The sequence below is a fragment of the Diachasma alloeum genome, unplaced genomic scaffold, assembly GCF_001412515.2.
Source record: "Diachasma alloeum isolate Michigan unplaced genomic scaffold, Dall2.0 Dall_scaffold_00629, whole genome shotgun sequence".
Taxonomy (NCBI): Eukaryota; Metazoa; Arthropoda; class Insecta; order Hymenoptera; family Braconidae; genus Diachasma; species Diachasma alloeum.
This window is the reverse complement of record NW_021680761.1, coordinates 131748-138173: the sequence shown is the minus strand read 5'-3', so window position 1 is coordinate 138173 and position 6426 is coordinate 131748. Positions and strand designations below refer to the sequence as shown.

The window sequence follows — 6426 nt, the reverse complement described above, 5'->3', positions numbered from 1 at the left end:
CGAAAAACAGCATCGCAAGCGTGAGAAAAACCGTTACGGAAATAGTAAATGTCAAATACTTGAGTTTTGTTCTTATAATTTACAACCCTCCAAAATTCTCGTTGAGTAAACACTTTCCTCGAAAATCCAAAATTTAGAGAAGAAAATAAATTTAACGGTTACGGTCCCATGTTGTAAAATCTCAGTTCTGGTTATTTCGAAAGTTTCTCTGTTTCATGTGACCAACATGTGTGGGCTCTCCTTTGTTCATTGTTTCGCTAGGCTGAGGGCCTGAGACCCTTCGCGACGAAGTTTCACGACGTCACACGCTCCCCTTCTTCCCCTTTTTTCATTTCCCCGCTTTTCCTTGAGTTTCACTTTTCCCTCTCCCCTGAGCCAGAATTGCGCGCGCAACTTTTGGTCCAGTGGGGTTGCGGACCCAACCCTTGGAGTTAAGTTTAAGTTTAAGTCAGTTCCATCGTGGAAATTCGTGGTGAAGCCTTCAGCTTCCAGCTTCTCTCTTCAAATAGTTTTTTTAGTAGAGTTTTTCTAGAGTTTATTAAATTCATTCTTTGTAGTGCAAAGTTTAAAGTCTGAAGTTGAAGTATTTTGAATAAAAGTGTTTGTGTGCTCTCTTAAGCACTTGTGTTGAATTTATTTCACAATTCACCCCTTCCAACCAAATATTCTGGGATTAAACAATTGGATTTCTATGGAGTGCTCATCAGAACTTTGGCGGCGAACGAATCTACAGTCAAAATTGGCGCTCTAAATTCCATTGGCCTACTGTCCTCCTAGTTACTTCGGTAGGACATAACACCAGTGTTATGTCCTACCGATGTTACTAGGAGGACAGTAGCGCCGGTGATTTTATTTCAGCGCCAAAACTTGAATCTGGATCCGTTAGCCGCTAAACCTCTGAAGAGGACTCCATCGAAGACGACTCGTTGATAATCAGGATAATTGGATTAGGGTTAATTCGTTGAAATAAATCCAGTACACAAGTGCTTAGGAGAGCACATCAAAACTTTATTCCACTACTTCAACTTTTCTTCAACTTCACCGTGATAACATTAACTTTAGAAAACTCTATATTAATAACTTTGAACTCAAGAAAAACTAATTTGAAGAGAGAAGCTGGAGGTTCGCTATATCGAACAGCCACGGTGGGACTGACTTAATCTTAAACTTATTTCTAAGGGTTGGGTCCAACAACCCCCACTTAACGAAAAGTTGCGCACGCAAGCTTTTAACTGAAGCCAAGGCAAAAGTCAAGGCGCAAAAGAAAATAGGGAAAGGGAAAAAGGGGCAAAAGGAGCTGAGGAGAGCGTGTGACGTCACGTTCTGCGTCTTGGGAGGGTCTCAGGCCCTCAGCCTGGCAATACAATGAACAAAGGAGAGCACACGTGTTGGAATAGAGAAAATTTATGATACACAGAACGGAGATTTTATGACTCTAACTGTCATTCTGTTGAGTGAGTATTTTTCTTTCGAGATTTGGGTTTTCGGAAAATGTTTACGTGACGAATTTCAAGAGTTGTAAATAATTGAAACAAAGCTCAAGTGTTTGACATTTATGTTTTCTGTAACGGTTTTTCTCACGCCCGTGAAGTTATTTCTCTTCCCTTGTTCATTGTGCTGTGTTCTTTCTTTTATTATTTCTCATATTTTATTTTGAATTTAATTAATTATTCGATTAATTTGAATCTCGCGGACTATTACCGTTAATAAAAAGCGCCATCTATAAACTTGGACCTCAGGACATCACACCAGAGATTATAGGGGAGATCAGCAGGGCCAATGTAAAGTGTTCAACAGCAATATTCGTAGCGGTGGCCCATGGACTACGATGGAGCGTACGGAATTGTTGGTATGGTAGGGCCCGAGCATAAATTTGTCGATAACCGGAAAGGGGTTCTCAATACGGTAGCTCCTCGCATTTTGTAATAATTGTCAGGAATGTAAAATCGAACATATTATAATCAATGACCCTGAAGTTTGCAGACAAAAATCTTCAACAGAGCATATCTGGTGAAGAAATTGAACAATTGGAAAATTTCAAGTTCATTTTGTCGGGCGTGACGAAATCTAATCGTGATGGTGGCTAAATATCTGAATAAATAAATTACGGGTTGATTTATTCGAAATTTAACTATAGAAAACCATTGACACGGCATATCTCACCTCGGAGTTATTTTATTGGAAAAAAAAACATGGTCACGATTTTCATTCTACGAAATTTAGACGTCATTTTTGTCCTTTTTTTTTCTAGTCTTATCGGTCAACGTTAAATCCGCTGGAGAACACTAAATCTTTGGCAAGCTTCATTATTCATCCAAATGATCCGACCGAAAAAAGAAAAAGCATCACGTTTGAAAAAATTATAAATCTTGTCGTGATGTTTCTTGTTTTTTGTAATAAATGTTTCATTAATGATATACGCCATGTTTTTCACGAGGGAAAACATCAACAGAGGATATCTGCGAGGAAGATAAGTAGACTAGGACAAAAAACAAATGAAACGTTGGATTGCAATAAAACTAAAACGTGAATTTTTTTTTCAATTTCTCTTCGTTATTTCCATGAAAAATAGTAGAATTACGAAAATAAATACGTTTAACATCGGATATCTGCTATACGAACAATGATGTTGAAAGGAAAAAAAATCACACTTCACATTCTTTCCCAATTGTTACGTGATATTCGTTGCTTTGCTTCTAATTATTATTCTCAGGGATCTACAATGGATGCTATAGTCATGACGCTGAATTTCTTATATCTAATCGTTTAGTGTATTTTGCGAGGAAATAGCAAAGAAATATGTCGCAGAGAAGAAAGAGTTAGCTCTAGAAACTCTAGTCACAAGAGGATGGGCAAATTGTACAAGGGTGACAAAAATCACGAGGATTACGAGGATCACAAGGTGATGGTTAAAAATCGGGACGATTACAAGGGTCACAAGGGAATGGTCAAATTTTGCAAGACTCAAACATCACAAGAGTCACCAGGAAATAGTCAAATTTCACGAGGGTCACAAGGAGATGGTCAAATTTCACAAGGGTTACGAGGGTCACAAGAGGGTACTCAAATTTATCGAGGGCCAAACATCACGAGGGTCACTAGGGGATAGTCAAATTTTACAAGAATCAAACATCACGAGGATCACGAGGGGATGGTCAAATTTTACGGGGGTCAAATATCCTGAGGGAAATTCTCGGGTTTTCTAGAAAATTCGAGAAAATCCTTCAATTTTCTAGAAAACTCAAGAAAACTGTCCAGTTTTTCCAAAACCGGAAAATTCGAGAAAACTACGGTTTTACTGGAAATTTGAGGAACTTTCTTGGTTGTCGAAAAAACTACGATTTTCTAGAAAATTTGAGAAAATGCTCGGACTTTCTCAAACATTTGCACATTATTTTTATCATTCTTTTTCATCACGCTGTGTGTAAAGTGACATTTTACGCACGCTCCGCGTGCGCAAACCACTTCCCACACATTGTGGTGAAAAATAGGGTTCGATACTCGCGGGAAAAGTGTTTTTAGACTCGTGGAATCATATCACTCGCTTTCGGCTCGTGGTATAAATCTCCCACGAGTCCGATAACACTTTCCCGCAATCGTATCGAAATATACTATTTGCCTTCACATTTCTCTGAGACTATATTTCTCGTAAGATTTCCAACGTAATTNATTTGCCTTCACATTTCTCTGAGACTATATTTCTCGTCAGATTTACAACGTAATGACTAAATTTCACGAGTATTGAATGTGACACCCTTGTGACTCTCGTGATGGCCGTGAAGTTTGACCATCCCTTTGTGACCCTCGTGAAATTTAACCATTCCCTTGTGACCCACATGTCTCTCGTGAAGTTTGGCCATTCCCTTGTGACCTACGTGACCCTCGTGATGTTTGACTATCCCGTTGAGACCCTCGTGATGTGTGACCCTCGGAAAATTTAACCATCCTCTAAAGACTCTCGTGCTGTTTGACCCTCGTGAAATTTGACCAGCCCCTTGTTACTCTCGTGATCCCCGTGAAATTTGACCATCCTCCTGTGACCTTTGATGAAGTTTGACCATCTCTTTGTGACTTTTTGAAGAAAAATTATTTTTCCTATTTTCTAAGTTTTACACTCACGAGACTGAGACGATATTCTCGTAACCGAGACCGAAACAATACTGGAAATTTGGATATTTTTCGAGACCTAGACGAGACTGACGAAAGTCTCATCTCGTGCGCAGCCCTAAAAAGAAGAAACTCACGGGAGAGTTTTCAAGAATAACATGTATAAATGTCGATCTTTAAAGAATATAATCATTTTTGTAGAAGATATCCGATGTTGATCGTATTTATTTTCGTAATTCCATCATTTTTGATGGAAATATCGAAGAGAAATCAAAAAAAAAAATTTTACGTCAAGTTTTTATTGTAATCCGTTTCATTTTTTTTGTCCCAATCTGCGTATCTTCCTCGTAGACATCCTCTGTTGATGTTTTCCCTCGTGAAAAACATTGCATATATCATTAATGAAACATTTATTACAAAAAACAAGAAACATCACGAGAAGATTTATAATTTCTTCAAACGTGATGCTTTTTCTTTTTTCGATCGGATCATTTGGATGAATAATGGAGCTTGCCAAAGATTTAGTATTCTACAGCGGATTTAACATTAACCGATAGGACCAGAAAAAAAGGACAAAAATCACGTCGAAATTTCGTAGAATGAAAATCGTGACCATGTTTTTGTTTCAATAAAATAATTGCGGAGTGAGATATGCCATGTCAATGGTTTTCCATAGTTGAATTTTGAAGAAATCAACCCCTAATTTATTTATTTACATATTCAGTCACCATCACGATTAGACTTTGTCACGCCCGACAAATTGAAATTTGAAATTTTCTCATTGCTCAATTTCTTCATCAGATATGCTCTGTTAAATATTTTTGTCTGCAAACTTTAGGGTCATGTGAGAAGGCTGTGTGTAACTGAGTGAGGTAAACTTGCAAGCATCATTTTCAATAAATGCTTGTCAATTTTTCTCTGATTTTGATAGCACTTTTTTTGGGGAGAACAATTGATAATTATTTCTACATTCTCTCTACTTCCAAAGTAAAATTGTTAGTCTCCACGAGTATTCCCTGTTTCACACCAATCACTAGTCCATATTATAAGTTATTTCATTCCTGCACAGGTAATAATTAGAGATGCGCATTCTTTTTGGATCAATGCCAGGAAATCTTCAAGCATTACACCCTCCAATAGACTGAATAATTTTGGTCTCCATATAATTCCCATCAACACAGATACAATTGATGATTTATTAAAATGAAAGGGATTATGAAGAGGTTTGAGAGTAGAATACTGGTGTTAAGAAGGTCTCGAGTCCTGTGCAAAAGGAGTAACGATTATACACTGAACCTCAAGGAGACTCAATTGACATGGGCAGCTCTCTATCAGATCGCTATATATCAGTCTCAATGGATCTACAACTGTCTCAAGGGACCCGAGGGGTTAATGATTCACCGACACAGCGATGAGCATGCCCTACTTGAGTTTCATCTTGCTCCAGAGATAAATGTCTTTGTTTTGTTGAGGACTTTGATTGATGAAACCGTGGATTCCCGAATCGAGCGGAACCTGATGGGGAACTCTGCAGGGTTTAAAAAGCGAACAACAGCTGAAGGGACAGTAGGAGAATGGGCCCTACAGTTCTACTACAAATGGTTATTGTACTTTCAAAATGAATTGTTCGTATCAGTTTCGATGAATTTTCAGTTTTGCTATCAATATAAAAGAAAAGCAGCGAAAACTATCGACATTCTGTCCTGACAATCCATCATTGAGGCGCTTTGGATTCAAGCGCTTGCAGGATACGCTAAAGTATTATCCAAAACTCTGGAATGTGAAATGTCCTTGTGGAGCAGTCAGGCGTGAGGAAAATGTTTCTAATTGTCATGTATATCTGGAGCTAGATTACAGAGAGAGAGCAACCGATCCTGATCGTACTTGCAAGCTCTACGATCTGCCTACATCTTTGAACTTGAGCAGAGAATACAGGTATGATGCAGTTTCTGACTGATTCATTTGACTTCTCTCACCTTGAGAATTCATATATTTAACGATTCAATGGAACAATTATTATTTTCAGATTAGCTGGAGTCGTCTCATACGATGCGACCTATGATCATTTCGTGGCCTACTGTTGCCGTCGTACTGGAACGTGGGAGTACCATGATGGACTACTCAGTAAAGTAAAACCTGTGAAAGGAAATCCGGTGATACAACCTGAATGTGCCTTGTATCTGATTAATCAGTGAGCAGGAACGTTCACTACGCTCAACATTTCAGTTTTCTGTGTCGCCAAAGCTAGTTCTTTATCTTAAGTATATTAGTTATAATATGATTCTTATCGAATGTTATTTGCTGAAATAAAGATTTTAT

At 38.2% G+C, this 6426-nt stretch overlaps 1 long non-coding RNA gene across 1 annotated transcript; it reads left to right on the top strand.

Annotated features, from left to right (window-relative positions):
• The first annotated feature begins 4846 nt into the window (after positions 1 to 4846).
• LOC107043802 lies at positions 4847 to 6426 on the top strand. Its single transcript, XR_001461271.2, has 3 exons — positions 4847 to 4979; positions 5177 to 6042; positions 6134 to 6426. It is a non-coding gene; the product is annotated as an uncharacterized LOC107043802 (long non-coding RNA).